The sequence below is a fragment of the Phyllobates terribilis genome, unplaced genomic scaffold (genome assembly GCF_046119375.1).
Source record: "Phyllobates terribilis strain yellow unplaced genomic scaffold, ASM4611937v1 Scaffold_9__5_contigs__length_417890890, whole genome shotgun sequence".
In the NCBI taxonomy this organism is placed as follows: Eukaryota; Metazoa; Chordata; class Amphibia; order Anura; family Dendrobatidae; genus Phyllobates; species Phyllobates terribilis.
In genome coordinates this window covers 102,196,886-102,213,678 of record NW_027362769.1, presented here as the reverse complement: position 1 = coordinate 102,213,678, position 16,793 = coordinate 102,196,886, and the positions used below count along the sequence as shown (strand labels likewise).

The following is a 16,793-nucleotide window of genomic DNA, read 5'->3' as shown; positions in this document are numbered from 1 at the left end:
CCAGACGATCCGACTGATGCCTAGCCCCGATGTCTTCAAGCGCGCTTTAAAAACCCATCTCTTTAAACAAGCCTACCACCTCAAATACCCAGGAAACTAACTTTCCCCTGTTCCCTCCTTCTAAATATTATTCAGAATCTGCACCCTACTATTCATCTGTCTCCACACCCTCCATGCACACAATAGCTGCACTTTACTTGATTATTGCACTTAAACATACTGGCTGATGACCGTATCATGCAGCTTTATATGACAATCCCTATTTATTATAATTGCCAGACCTGAAATAACAAGCACTTTTCACCTATTGTGTCTTCCCATTTCCTTGTAGAATGTAAGCTTGCGAGCAGGGACCTCACTCCTAATGTAATCGATTAAACTGTCTTACCTTGTATTGAATTTACTGTCTGTACATGTCCCCGCTTAATTGTAAAGTGCTGCGGAATATGTTGGCGCTATTATTATTATTATTATATAAATTATTATTATTATCTACCATTTGTTTTAAGCCAATCCACCCAGTGGTGTAGCACGTGGTGGGGTTGTTCACGTAGGCAGTTGCCCAAGGTGCCAAAGTCTAAAGAGGCGCAAAATTTCCCCTCCCACTGTCAAATGAGTGGCGCCTACTGGCACTGCTTTTTCTTGGTGCGGTGAAGTGAATGCCTGCCTATTTCTGTTGCAGAGTTCTGCAGGCACGATGTCTTTGTTATCACCTGCTGTGCTCTGCATAGGCAGCAACTGAAATTACAAAGCTTAGTGTAATGAAGTGAGCTTTGTCTTTTTGGTCACTGCCTATGCAGAGCTCAGCAGGCTATGACAAACTCATCTCAGCTGCTGCGTTCTGCATAAGCCGCGACCAAGATGACAGAATAAGAGCAACAAATGAATCAAAACAGCATTAAAGCGTGTTCAGTGCGTATAATTCTGTACTGTACTGTCTATATTCATTGCTTTTACAGCTTTGCACTTTTTCTTGCCCTAATTAAGTTTAGGGCTAAAGTTAGGCTAGGGTTAAGGATGGCATTAGAGCTAGGGTTAGGATTAGGGCTAGGGTTATAAAATTGTTACATAAGAACAAAGTTTTTTTATTTTTAAAATTTTAAGTTGGATTTTAGCAAAAAGCAGAAACAACTAAGAGGTGAAAAAGAAAATTCTAATTCTAACAGTATTTTACTTAAATTAGAATACTTGTCCTTGTGGAATAAAGAGTTCATTATGAGACTGGTGGAGGGGACTCAGGAAGTCCTAACAGTTTACAAAGTGCAAAATACTTGCCATGACTGGGACATTAGTAACTGAGGCTATGCCAATCGTCCCATCTACTGCAGAACCTCCCCACCCAAAATGTGTGGAACCACTTTGTGAAGAGAAACAGGAGCCCTGTGTCATTTACTCTCCAGCGACTAAGGTATGTATTATATGACATAACATAAGGTCTGCTAATATTTTTTCCTTTTTTATATGGTCAATGAATTCCCAACGGCATCTCTCACGCTTACAATTTACAGCAGGTCATACGCCAATATATATAGTCTATTAATTTACTGGAAGCTAATGCGATTACTAAGGCATAAGGCTTGTGGTGAACAGAAATTGTATTTTCACGTGCGGCCTCTAAATGAGCACAGATGACATGTTCACTAAAAAAATGAATATTTCATCCATGTAAGTCTTGTAGAACATTTGTTTTATTGTCATGTATACCTCCACGTTATCCCGCTGACATCAAATGAATATTAATATTTCAGGAAACTACATGCTACACAGTAAACTGCCCAGAAAGAAAAATCCAACTAGTGTAAAACATTCACCATAATCAAACTAAATGACTTTAATTTCATACAGGAACTGTAATCTTAAAATAATTGTCTTACGATTGTTGTTCAGGAGCACACAGCTCCCCTGGCACCTCCTGCTTCCTGACTGCCTGGGTATGGTGTGCTCCTGAAGAACCATCGTAAGACAAGGTGAACAGCAGTGCTCTTCAATGCAGCAAGTGAAAGCCTTACCCCGGCCATTTCTCTGGACACTGAACACCTTGTACTTCTGTGTCTTGTTCAGTGGAGGTCGGGTTTCAGCCTCCTTACCTTGGCCCTGTCTCTGAGCACTGAACACCTTGTACTTCTGTGTCTTGCTCAGTGGTGATCGGGTTTCCTCCTTCCTTACCTCAGCCATGTCTCTGAGCGCTCTACACCTTGTACTTCTGTGTCTTGTTCAGTGGTTGTTGGGTTTCAGCCTCCTTACTTCAGCCCTCTCTCTGAGCACTGAACACCTTGTACTTCTGTGTCTTGCTCAGTGGTGGTCGGGTTTCCTCCTTCCTTACCCTGGCCATTTCTCTGGACACTGAACACCTTGTACTTCTGTGTCTTGTTGAGTGGTTGTTGGGTTTCAGCCTACCTTACCTTGGCCCTGTCTCTGAGCACTGAACACCTTGTACTTCTGTGTTTTGCTCAGTGGTGGTCGGGTTTCCTCCTTCCTTACCTCAGCCATGTCTCTGAGCACCGAACACCTTGTACTTCTGTGTGTTGTTTAGTGTTTTTTGGGTTTCAGCCTCCTTACCTCGGCCATGTCTCTGAGCACTGAACACCTTGTACTTCTGTGTCTTGCTCAGTGGTGGTCGGGTTTCCTCCTTCCTTACCTCAGCCATGTCTCTGAGCACTGAACACCTTGTACTTCTGTGTCTTGCTCAGTGGTGGTCGGGTTTCAGCCTCCTTACCTCGGCCATTTCTCTGGACACTGAACACCTTGTACTTCTGTGTCTTGTTCAGTGTTTTTTGGGCTTCAGCCTCCTTACCTCGGCCCTCTCTGTGAGCACTGAACACCTTGTACTTCTGTGTCTTCTTCAGTGGTTGTTGGGTTTCAGCCTCCTTACCTCGGCCATGTCTCTGAGCACTGTACACCTTGTACTTCTGTGTCTTGTTCAGTGGTTGTTGGGTTTCAGCCTCCTTACCTCGGCCATGTCTCTGAGCACTGAACACCTTGTACTTCTGTGTCTTGTTCAGTGGCTGTTGGGTTTCAGCCTCCTTACCTTGGCCCTGTCTCTGAGCACTGAACACCTTGTACTTCTGTGTCTTGCTCAGTGGTGGTCGGGTTTCCTACTTCATTACCTCGGCCATGTCTCTGAGCGCTGAACACCTTGTACTTCTGTGTCTTGTTCAGTGTTTTTTGGGCTTCAGCCTCCTTACCTCGGCCCTCTCTTTGAGCACTGAACACCTTGTACTTCTGTGTCTTCTTCAGTGGTTGTTGGGTTTCAGCCTCCTTACCTCGGCCATGTCTCTGAGCACTGTACACCTTGTACTTCTGTGTCTTGTTCAGTGGTTGTTGGGTTTCAGCCTCCTTACCTTGGCCATGTCTCTGAGCACTGAACACCTTGCACTTCTGTGTCTTGTTCAGTGGCTGTTGGGTTTCAGCCTCCTTACCTCGGCCCTCTCTCTGAGCACTGAACACCTTGTACTTCTGTGTCTTGCTCAGTGGTGGTCGGGTTTCCTCCTTCCTTACCTCAGCCATGTCTCTGAGCACTGAACACCTTGTACTTCTGTGTGTTGTTCAGTGGTTGTTGGGTTTCCTCCTTCCTTACTTCGGCCATGTCTCTGGGCACTGAACACCTTGTACTTCTGGGCCTTCAGGGAGGCTGCAGTTCTGGAATAGTGACAGCACTGGAGGATGATGGCTTCCTGGTTGCTTCACGTTTCATTCTTCTCTAATCTTTGAGAGATGATGTACAGTACAGACCAAAAGTTTGGACACACCTTCTCATTTAAAGATTTTTCTGTATTTTCAGGACTATGAAAATTGTACATTCACACTGAAGGCATTAAAACTATGAATTAACACATGTGGAATTATATACTTAACAAAAAAGTGTGAAACAACTGAAAATATGTCTTATATTCTAGGTTCTTCAAAGTAGCCACCTTTTGCTTTGATGACTGCTTTGCACACTTTTGGCATTCTCTTGATGAGCTTCAAGTGGTAGTCACCGGAAATGGTCTTCACTTCACAGGTGTGCCCTATCAGGTTTAATAAGTGGGATTTCTTGCCTTATAAATGGGGTTGGGACCACCAGTTGTGTTGTGCAAAAGTCTGGTGGATACACAGCTGATAGTCCTACTGAATAGACTGTTAGAATTTGTATTATGGCAAGAAAAAAGCAGCTAAGTAAAGAAAAATGAGTGGCCATCATTACTTTAAGAAATGAAGGTCAGTCAGTCCGAAAAATTGGACAAACTTTGAAAGTGTCCCCAAGTGCAGTTGCAAAAACCATCAAGCGCTACAAAGAAACTGGCTCACATGAGGACCGCCCCAGGAAAGGAAGACCAAGAGTCACCTCTGCTTCTGAGGATAAGTTTATCCGAGTCACCAGCCTCAGAAATTGCAGGTTAACAGCTGCTCAGATTAGAGACCAGGTCAATGCCACACAGAGTTCTAGCAGCAGACACATCTCTTCAACAACAGTTAAGAGGAGACTTTGTGCAGCAGGCCTTCATGGTAAAATAGCTGCTAGGAAACCACTGCTAAGGACAGGCAACAAGCAGAAGAGACTTGTTTGGGCTAAAGAACACAAGGAATGGACATTAGACCAGTGGAAATCTGTACTTTGGTCTGATGAGTCCAAATTTGAGATCTTTGGTTCCAACCACATTGTCTTTGTGCGACGCAGAAAAGGTGAACAAGTTGACTCTACATGCCTGGTTCCCACCGTGAAGCATGGAGGAGGAGGTGTGATGGTGTGGGGGTGCTTTGCTGGTGACACTGTTGGGGATTTATTCAAAATTGAAGGCATACTGAACCAGCGTGTCTACCACAGCATCTTGCAGTGGCATGCTATTCCATCCGGTTTGCGTTTAGTTGGACCATCATTTATTTTTCAACAGGACAATGACCCCAAACACACCTCCAGGCTGTGTTAGGGCTATTTGACCAAGAGGGAGAGTGATGGGGTGCTACGCCAGATGACCTGGCCTCCACAGTCACTAGACCTGAACCCAATCGAGATGGTTTGGGGTGAGCTGGACCGCAGAGTGAAGGCAAAAGGGCCAACAAGTGCTAAGCATGTCTGGGAACTCCTTCAAGATTGTTGGAAAACCATTTCCGGTGACTACCACTAGAAGCTCATCAAGAGAATGCCAAGTGTGTGCAAAGCAGTCATCAAAGCAAAAGGTGGCTACTTTGAAGAACCTAGAATATAAGACATATTTTCAGTTGTTTCACACTTTTTTGTTAAGTATATAATTCCACATGTGTTAATTCATAGTTTTGATGCCTTCAGTGTGAATGTACAATTTTCATAGTCATGAATATACAGAAAAATCTGGAAATGAGAAGGTGTGTCCAAACTTTTGGTCTGTACTGTATGTCTTTTTTTTTCTCAACGCGTTTCGCAACAAAACATTATGCTGCTCTCAGATTAGGTGGTAATTACCTGGCGACAAATTCCCTTTAAAAAAAAAGCCTTTGTTTTTTAGTGCTTTTCCACATAGCAGAAACGCAGTAAAAAGTCATGTAATCGGCACATGACTTCATCAGTAATTTTTTTTTTACCAAGGATAAGTAATGGGATATTGCCATAACAAAGCAGTATTATTTAAGGCATGACATACCAAAAGGAGACAAAAAAACACAGCTGAAACAACGATATAAAAATCCACATTAAAAAAAGAATGAAAAAAAGACAAGTAACCTAATTGGTGCAAAAATAGTGCAGAAAATCTGCAGCATCAAAAACGCAAAAAATGCTTGTGGGAATTTAGCCTGAAACACATAATAAATCTGGTGCAAGGCATTTAGCTTAGTAATTTTTGACCATTGACTCCCCCTATTTAGATTGTTATCCGATGTCCTCCCCCAACTAATGTGAAGTTTTGTGTATTTTGAGAGCTGTGTGTAGCTTCTGCTGCCATACTATATGTTTCTTTTCAATTTGACTGTAATTTCAGCTAATGCTATGTCTGGGAGTAAAATATTTTTTACTGAAGACTGCTCGTATAAATGTTCATCTAAAAAGGGACCTTGCAGACAACCGTCATTTTTCCACATTAGCAATGGCTGGGAGAGAGAGCTTCATGATGTCAAGTTGACCATCACAACTAGATTATTATTGTAATGAGAGCTACAGGGAAAAACACAGTCAGTTCTTGAGCTGCACTGTTCTCCCCATGAATCTGAGAGCGCATATGTCATGTCATTGGTAAGAGGGGTGATAACATGAAGAAAAGTTCCTGTATTCCAACCGGGGTCACTGTAGGCTGCACGAGTGATGGTGGGGAGGAGAGGACTCTAACCGGCTGTCAGATTTCTCGATTTCTTCCTGATATTTCCCTCATAGCTTCCCCATCCCACAGATCTCATACAGTCACAAAAGCAGAAAAAAAACTGTTCTTCATACTAACCAAATTGTGCTTCAATGAAAAAAAAAACTCTTAAAAAAAGATCCTGTTTTTTGTTTGCTTCATATGAATTAGTTTTAAATAAGTTCACAAACTGACAAGTAGTTGACTTCTTTAAGGGCAGGTTCACACGACCGTCTAAAAAAATCGTTCACAGAGTTTCATCCAGACAACTGTGACAACTTTTTTTTTCACTTTTTTTATTTTTTCTGTGTACAATCTGTTGTATTTTTCTGTTTCCTGTGTTACAGAATTGCAATGTATCAATAAAAATTGGATGCTGTACTGTGGCATCCGATTTTTTTTTTTGTGCACCCATAGACTTGAATGGCTAAGTCTCATCCACTTTAGGGAAGAAATTAGTGCATGCTGTGATTTTTTCTTCACACACAGATTTGGTCAGTGGAAAAAATTGCTCATCTGAACTGCCACATTGAATAACATTGGTCTGAGTGCGATACTTTTTTTTTAACGCATAGCACTCAGATTGAAAATATGGTCGTGTACACGAGCCCTAATACTGAAAATTTCCACCCAGCCAGACCAACGGTGGATATATAGGGGTTGTGTCTTCACTTATATCACTTACGAATAATTAAAGGGGTTATCCGGGACTTTATTATTTTTTCGGATGGGGCTAAGAACTTACATGCAAATAGTTGCTGTACGTCATGTTGACAGAGCAGCGTCTTCTCTTCCACTCTGCTCTGTTGACAGGGCGTCTCTGCCAATGTCATGCTGATTTACAGCCTTTGGGGAGCCAGCTATCAACCAGTATGATGTCGGCAGTTACGCCCCCTTCGACAGAGTAAACCGGAAGAGGAAGAGCTGCTCAGCTGACGAGAGGTGATATGGAACAGGGGAATCGCCGGCAGAGATTATCCTTGTACAGAACGGGCAGGTAGTTAGCAATTACCTGTCTGTTAGTTCTTAGCCCCATGCCAAAAATAATAAAAGTCCTGTGTTACCGCTTTAAAAAAAAGGATAAATTGTAAGCTAGGTGAAATCCCTGCCAACCCTCAATCTGCAAGAATTTAGCATTAAATGTTGCATTATTTTAATAATTTTTAATATGCAAAGTCTTATGAAATATATACAAAGTAGTGTGTGCACATATCTTCTGGTATAAGAGGGGTGATAACATGAAGAAAAGTTCCTGTGTGTTCCCACTGGGGTTACTGTAAGCTGTACAGGTGGAGAGATGACCATAACAGGCTATGATTTTTCTTCCTTATTTTTCACCTATAACTTTTGAAGAGGTGTCACGAAACGCGCGTCGGGGTTGAGGGACACGGGACTTGACAGCACTTTATTCCTTGCACGCTACACTTTAGTAACTATAATTATAATATAGGCTGAACTCTCGTATCAATATGCATGTCTATGATAGCTGTGAACTGTTACTGTGATACTGGCCTAGGATGACGATTATCTTACAACCATTGTGTCATTGTATGGGCTGCATATAGATCTTGTCTTGTGTCCCTCCTCATTGAGGTACCTATTCATTTTAATTTTTTTATTATTTCCATTAAAAATTATATATTTATTATTAAGTGTGGTGTTCAGTTGTTCACTCTATATATCTAGCCATTTCGTATAGGGTTTAGATATGTTTTTTGATAGAACATATTTTGAGCAGGTTCAAAAAAAGCATTAGTCAATCGAATGTTGAAAAAGACGTCCCAAAGATGCCAGGATATCTTTTTGAGCTTTATGTCAGCTTTTTCCTTCAGAAAAACACAAGTGTTTTCTTGATTGCTTTTCTTGATTTTTTTTTTAAATACTCCAGTAAAAAGAAATCCAACATACATGACAGATGTGTGACAGATGTCACTGGTGTTTAATGGTCTCCATTGACTCTATGACTGGTCACCCTTTCTTTTGGGAGGAAAATTAGCGCAGAATGCAGTTCTATTTTCCACGTCAAACCTGAAGACATTTGTGGAAGAGGTTTGACTGCTAAAGTATTTACTGAGCCTAATGCAAAACTCTTTCATAACTTCTCCGATTATTTTTTGGGAATAAAGTATTATCCTTGTTGCGGTGGTGATACGATTACCGTTACAGATAGTTTTCCTGTTAATTTTTTCTGCAAACTTCCGCCGCATTAAACATTCATTTTCTTGCTGGGAGCCATAGAAGGAGATGTTAAGCCTTTGAAAGCTTTGTGTAATTTTCTTTATAAAGTCTTGAGTTGCTGCTAGCCGAGAGGTATCTTGCTTTTAGAACATAAGGGTAGAGTGCCCTGATATATACTACTAATCTGTTATTTTGGATGGTTTGCATGGAGCTATAACACAAACACGTTTGATCTCCAAACCACACAAGAAGAACCTCCTGTATGAGGAGGAACCTCGGACCCTTGTGTTAGTGATTCTCAGGACACCCATTACATTAAGGTCATACTAAGCCAACATCCCAGTTTTTGTCGAAAAATATTATGCTCTCTTAGTACTGGATCCATGATAAGACCACGACCTCCATATACAGCAACTTGTTGATGGTTTCCATGTAGCGATATGTCTACACTTGATTTTAACTTCTGTTTTACTCTGCACAAAGAGATGATGGACATAAACTGTAAAAACTTTATGGTAATTTTAACCGAACTGCAGAATACTGCACTAACATTCACAACTTGCTTATCTGAAGAGCTTGCTGCTTCTCTGGGCTAATGGGTGATCTTAAATGGTAAATGTACCTTTAACAAACTTTACACAGATCAATACTACAGGCGATTATAAGAAACTTTGCAATGTATCTTATCAGGGAATTCTGCTTCTTTCTTCAATTGTGAGCCACTCCTTTCCTCTACCCCTGCCTCCTGAACTCATTGTTCACTTTAAACAAAACACCTCAAATCTATCTTGCTTAAAGGGAATCTGTCACAAGGTTTTCATAATATAAAGTACGGCTACCACCTTTGAGGCCTTTTTTCAGTTGTGTAACTAGAGTCCGATGGGCCCGATGCGAAATTTGCACCTGTTCTCCCTGCATGTTGGTAAGATATATGGGCCACTGTAGCGTTCTAAATCCTATAGAGACATACATGTTGCCCTCCATCCCTGCCTCATTATGTAGTAATGTCCCCCATCCTGTGCCCCTTCCAAGTATATATGTCCCCATCGTGGTATATATGTCCCCCATCCAGGTATATATGTCCCCCATCATGGAACCCTTCCATGTATATATGTCCCCCATCCTGGGCCCCTTCTTGGTATATATGTCTCCCATCCTGGTATATATGTCCCCCATCCTCGGACCCTTCTTTGTATATATGTCTCCCATCCTGGTATATATGTCCCCCATCCTGGGCCCCTTCTTGGTATATATGTCTCCCATCCTGGTATATATGTTCCCCATCCTGGGCCCCTTCTTGGTATATAAGTCTCCCATCCTGGACTCCTTCCTGGTGTATATGTATTCCAGCCTTGGCACCTTCCTGATATGCATGTCCCACATCCGGACTCCTTCTTGGTATATGTCTCCCATCCTGGCCCCTTCCTGATATATATGTCCCCCGTTCTGCCGCTGTTCTCTAATGCATAAAAAAACAAAAATTCTCCTCACCTTCCTCCTCTCCCACGCTGTGCGGTGTCCTCTTCTGTAGCCGGCGCACTGTCATGTGACGCCAATGCCTCTGATTGGCCGGCGGTGTGTATTGTGGTGCGGGGAGCTGATGGGTTGCTGCGCCGCAGTACATTTTAGCTGAATACGCATCCTCAGGCGCACATTCAGCTGAAATAGGCTCTGGCGTCAGCAGGCCCCTCTCCAGCACAGGGCCAGTCGCACCCTCTGCAACCGCGATTGTTACGCCCCTTTCTTTTTTACAGCATTCTATTATGCTGTCTATATGTCCCTAATCCCCTCTGTATAGCACAAAAAATCCCTTTTATTATACCCACGTACAGAGCGGTCCGGTCTGATGGGCGTCTCTGGTCCTGATCCAGTGCCTCCTCTCTTCCCACAATCGCCGTCTTCTCATCCTGCTTCATGTGGATGACGCGTCCTATGGCCTTAAAGGTGGTGGCCGTACTTTATATTGAGAAAACTTGGTGACAGATTCTCTTTTAAGACAAGAAGGACTGCCAATCATAATGAGGTGTCAGGTTACACCTCTCATCATACTCTATGGAAAGAGGAGGGGGGAAGCAGTGTGAGAAAACAGGCAGACGAAGACAAAAAGATATTTGTAACACATCTTTTGCCTCACCTAGGAGCTGGATTCACATCTACACTGCTCATAACTGCAGTATAATTTTTTCCCTGCGATTTCTGCTTCTGTCTGTTTACTAAGGAATGAAGAGCAGAAATTCATCCCTGATGTAGATGGGAGATATCGTAGCAGCTGGTCTCAACGCACCAGTTCAGAGTCAATTGCAAATTAGAGATAGAGCCTGCAAAGTGAAAAACTGATGAAAATGCAGGTTACAAATCATATAATGGCCTGAAATAGTGTTATTCATCACACAGGGCAATTTATTCTAAAAAGTCACTCGAAAGTATAGCTATCCTTTACTGCTACCCTCCTGCTTTTTTAGTTGGCAGGATTTTCAGTCAACATGTATATACCAAAGCTTTTTTTGATGCTTTTGGAGTTTGAGATATACATTTCTATTAATGGTGGGAGGCGGACAAAGAAGAGCAGACTCTGTTTATTATAAAATTATTTATTCACCGTATTTATTTTTTAAAATATGATTAATATATGTAATAAAAAAATCTGCAAACCGTTTAATCCTATCAAAGCTGCGTTTTTCGCTCATGTTTTAACTTGAATTAGAATTTTATTATTTTTTTTTGTATCTGATGTATGGCATATTTGTTCCCCGTTTGTGTTCTGCAATAAATTATTTTAACTTAGAACAAATATGCCGTAATGTCTGCAGGATTCCTTTGTGCTCATTGAGGCTATTTGCAGTTGATAAAACATTAGCACTTAATTTCTTGATTTATTTTGACTTTCAGATTTCAGATTGAAGCACTCCATCACAGATTGCGTGAGGAATTAGATAACGGATTTCTTTTCCTACACCTGCCTATATAGAGGCAAAGAAATGGGCTTAATACTTTCCTGTCCATAGTTATCCACAGAGGATTAAGGTGAGATATTCATAAATGTGAACAATATGTATCATTGTAATGAAAGATACAAGTAGCACTGCAAGTTTTAAGTGGTATTTACATAAGAATCTACATATTATACTATTCATATTGGCACTGCTCTCTGGATAAAGTCTTCCATATTGCCACTGAATATGTGATACTGCTACCCATACTGGTACAAGTGGATTTTTCCTTTATTGGTCCAAGCCTGATGAAGGGCACATTACCCAAAACATTGCTATACTTCACCTTTCGGTGTAACTTTTTTTTTTAATATGAGGGAGGAAAAATGAAAAGCATTCGAAAAACTTTCCTTTTTGTGCTTATTCTTGGTGTGCTATTCCATTATACACTGTTATTTTTTAATAATAAACACCCAATCTCTTTGCTACATAAATTGGAGGTTGATCAACCCAACTTTGGTCTATTACTCATTGAAAAATACTCTCTCTTTAAAGAGAACCTGTCACTCGATTCAAGCTGTCCAAACCATGGGTAGCATGACTTAGAGGCCGGCTGCATGATTGTAGCCAATTTGAAGAGTAGGCCGGGGACAATAGGAAGAGACCTGAATAGTTTGGCACGGCCCCCGTTCATCTCCTGGCTCCGCTCCAGTTGACTGACAGATCTCTCCATATATACACTGACGAACAAAAGGGTAACGATGTTTTGAAATTTTGACTTTCAGGCTCCATATCTCACCATCCACTACTGCTTCGAACGTGAGACTACCATTATTTTCTAGACATCATCTTGGCTATTTCATACATAAATTTGACTTGCAACTATTTAGCATATGATTAGTTATGCAGATTCTTATCATGTGGCTGCATTGTTACCGTTTTGCTCCTAAAAATCTAATTTTTTATTATTTTGTTAGTATTTTGTAAATCGACCTTCGGCTTTCAACACTGACTGAATCCTTCTGGGCATGCTCTCGATCAGATTCAAGTATGTCTCGACCGAAATCTGATCCCAGGTCTCTTCTACACGATCCCAAAGTTGGTGTATACTGGTTGACTCACTCTTTCACATGTAAGAGACCAGACAATCAATTGGTGCAGTGCGGGAAGAATCCGGCTGATGGCAGCTCCGTAGTAGTCATGTCACTGCCTGCTCTGATTTATGCTGACCATGATTTGGGTAACGTGATTTGAGTGACAGGTTCCCTTTAATATTTATAGTCGCCATTGTATATTAGATTAAAATAGATCTGTCCCCAAATTTCAAATTACATATTGCTTCCATTATTAAATAGCCCGCTTACATCTGATGAGGCTGGTGTACATACTTTGAAAAGAATGGCTTTTGAATGTCAGAATAGCCATATAATCCTGATATTAAGATGAACATTTTATTACTCCAGCTAGATTTGGACTTAATAAAATGCTTATTGTAATATCAGGCAGGAAAACGTTGAAAAATGAGTATAAATCTTTTCTGACATTGATTTTCAAGGAAAGTATGCCAGCCTCATCTGGTCCAAGACATGTATTTAACATTGAGATGTCTGATGACAGGTCCATTTTTAATGAGAACGTATGCACATGGGCATAGTATGATTACAGGCAATCTTTGAGGTAAATGGAACGGAAATAAGATGCCGGTATTAGTTTATTGATCCTTAATGGACCTTTGTGTTCATAGGATTACATAGGAAGTTTTGTTTCTGTTGTTTTTAGGCTAAAATATCTCCTGAATTAAAATTCTTTGTGATTATATAGGGCACACAACTACATCTATGCTTGTCTTCTCTACGAGGAACATGATATAGGTCTAAAATGATGTTTACTGTGAAAACCTTAGAGACACTGATGGTGCATAAGACCAGGGTGTATTACCTGACAAACTGTGTTAATTTTTCAGGTGTCAAAGTGTTCATTTATTTGGATATTTTTCCATTTGACAGCCAAAGATCATAATTATCTACACTGCTCAAAAAAATAAAGGGAACACTTAAACAACAGAATATAACCCCAAGTAAATCAAACTTCTATGAAATCAAACTGTCCACTTAGGAAGCAACACTGATTGACAATCAATTTCACATGCTGTTGCGCAAATGGAATAGACAATAGATGGAAATCACTGGCAATTATCAAGACACCCTCAATAAAGGAGTGGTTCTGCAGGTGGGGACCACAGACCACATCTCAGTACCAATGCTTTCTGGCTGATGTTTTGGTCACTTTTGAATGTTGGTTGTGCTTTCACACTAGTGGTAGCAGGAGACGAACACTACAACCCACAGAAGTTGCTCAGGTAGTGCAGCTCATCCAGGATGGCACATCAATGCGAGCTGTGGAAAGAAGGTTTGCTGTGTCTGTCAGCGTAGTGTCCAGAGGCTGGAGGCGCTGTCAGGAGACAGGCCAGTACACCAGGAGACGTGGATGTGGCCATAGGAGGGCAACAACCCAGCAGCAGGACCGCTACCTCCGCCTTTGTGCAAGGAGGAACAGGAGGAGCACTGCCAGAGCCCTGCAAAATGACCTCCAGCTGGCCACAAATGTGCATGTGTCTGCACAAACGGTTAGAAACCGACTACATAAGGGTAGTATGAGGGCCCGACGTCCACAGATGGGGGTTGTGCTCACAGCCCAACACCGTGCAGGACGCTTGCCAATTGCCACAGAACACCAGGATTGGCAAAGTTGCCACTGGCGCCCTGTGCTCTTCACAGATGAAAGCAGGTTCACACTGAGCACATGTGACAGACGTGGCAGAGTCTGGAGATGCTGTGGAGAGCGATCTGCTGCCTGCAACATCCTTCAGCATTACTGGTTTGACAGTGGGTCAGTAATGATGTGGGGTGGCATTTCTTTGGAGGGCTGCATAGCCCTCCATGTGCTGTCCAGAGGTAGCCTGACTGCCATTAGGTACCGAGATGAGATCCTCAGACCCCTTGTGAGACCATATGCTGGTGCGGTTGGCCCTGGGTTCCTCCTAATGCAGGACAATGCCAGACCTCATGTGGCTGGAGTGTGTCAGCAGTTCCTGCAAGATGAAGGCATTGAAGCTATGGACTGGCCTGCCCGTTGCCCAGACCTGAATCCGATTGAGCACATCTGGGACATCATGTCTCGCTCCATCCACCAACGTCACGTTGCACCACAGACTGTCCAGGAGTTGGCGGATGCTTTAGTCCAGGTCTGGGAGGAGATCCCACAGGAGACCATCCGCAACCTCATCAGGAGCATGCCCAGGCATTGTAGGGAGGTCATACAGGCACGTGGAGGCCACCCACAATACTGAGACTCATTTTGACTTGTTTTAAGGACATTACATCAAAGTTGGATCAGCCTGTAGTGTGTTTTTCCACTTTAATTTTGGGGGTGACTCCAAATCCAGGCCTCCATTGGTTAATAAATTTGATTTCCATTGATGATTTTTGTGTGATTTTGTTGTCAGCACATTCAACTTTGTACAGAACAAAGTATTCAATGAGAATATTTCATTCATTCAGATCTAGGATGTGTTATTTGAGTGTTCGCTTTATTTTTTTGAGCAGTGTATAATTCTGGCATAAAAGTGTGCAAGGAAGTGTACGCTAACCAGTGTCTCAGGAGTCTGGGGGACTTCTTTAAAATGCTAATGTCATCTAGTTACTTCTAGACTATTGTGACCTAGTAATTTTCAGACTACTTTCACACACTATTTGTGACCAATTGGCTCTTATTGGTCCTTAATAGTAAGGTAGGAGCCAGGGGCGTACCTAGAAATCATGGCAAAATTTAAAATTGGCTTCACCCCCCTTCCCTAAATAAAAATACAGAGGAGTAGTTGGATGTCACAGAATATACTCACAGAAAAGTATACCTCACAACTTTTAAAGGCAGCGAGAGAGACATGTATTGTGGCACATAAAATACACAAAAATATTGCCCTTAGTGTTTTCATCCCCTATGATAGTCTTTTCATGGCTGCCATACAGCATGATGCCACCAAAAAAGTTCACAATAAGCACAGTATAATTCTCCTACACAGTTTGCCCCCACAGTACCCCCAGAACAGTATCATGAGCCAACAGTGACCCCAGCAAAGTATGATGCCATCATATTGGCCCAACACAGTATGAAGTGCCTACAGTGCCCCCAACACAATATGATGCCCCAACAGTGCACCCAACACAGAATGATGCTACCACAGCGATACCTCCACAATATAATGCCTATATAGTGAACCCCCCCACACTATATGATGCCTGCACAGTCCACCCACACATTATGAGGCCCAAAAGTGCCGTCCAACACAAGTACTCACTGAAAAGAGAGGAAAATAAACTACTTACCTAGCCCTGTTGCCCCAATGCGCTGCTCTGTTCTGTCTGTTTGTGGACTGAGGCTTCATGCAGTAGGCGCAATGTAGTGATGTCATTGTGCCTGATACGCTGAGACTCAGACGCACAAGCTGACTTGGCGAGTAGAGAACTGACTGCTCCCTGTTTCACCATTGTATTCAACTTTTATCTGCACCCTTAATGTGCAGATACCGTTTACATCGAAACGCCTTGAGGGGAACAATGCCATTTGGCACTGGGTCCTCAGTTTCATGGGCCCCATAGCAACCATCAGGTCTGACAATATTGGAAGTATGCCACTGATAGAAGCCAATCATTAAACTCAACGGTGTTGTGACATATATGCTGGGATCACTTCTGAGGCACGTGTCTGCAGCTGTCACTTGGTTGTATGGCAAGTAATCGTCGCAGCAAAATATACAAATAAGTGTGGGGAAGGTGCAACAGGTGATTAAACAGGTGAGTGTTGGTTATTTTACTATTTTAACATATTTCCTGGTTTTAGTGTGACGATAGTCACTACTCGCGGACAAGCTGTAAGGGAGAGTAGTAAAACGTTCCGGGGTTAGATACCAAGAGAGCACTTTGTAAACTAAAGAGGTAAGACAAAGGCGTAGTCAGGTCACGGTCTGAGGTTAGAATACTAGGAAGATAGCGGATCAGAGCAAAGAGGCTAGGCAAGCGGAAGGTCAGAACAAGGTCAGGCAGCCATAGATCAACAAACAGATAAAGGGAATACAAAATGCAAACATGCACGACCGAACAAATGCTACAACTGCCAGAGATCTGGGACTGACAGCTAGGTAATCACTAGAACAAGGAACACCTGAAGTAATCTCAGCACCTCCCAGTCTCAGATTGGATGTCTGAGCAATGAATGAAAATACAGATATCTCAGCACGCCCCTGCACTAGATTGGACGACTGAGCTGTCTATAAAAATACTGACAGCTCAGCACGCCCTTACACTAGATTGGACAACTGAGCTGTCACTCACTGCGT

The 16,793-nt window shown here is 42.2% G+C and overlaps 1 protein-coding gene across 6 annotated transcripts in view; it reads left to right on the top strand.

Annotated features, from left to right (window-relative positions):
- The window catches only part of OSBPL6 (oxysterol binding protein like 6), a 310,483-nt gene that overhangs the window by 34,846 nt on the left and 258,844 nt on the right, over positions 1-16,793 (top strand). For 5 of the 6 annotated variants that reach the window (XM_073646869.1, XM_073646871.1, XM_073646870.1 and 2 more), the window contains one exon: positions 11,358-11,492. The exons of the other annotated variant lie outside the window; for it this stretch is intronic. The gene's annotated coding sequence lies outside the window, so the exon portion shown is untranslated. The remainder of the gene's footprint in view (positions 1-11,357; positions 11,493-16,793) is intronic. 6 annotated transcript variants of the gene reach the window in all.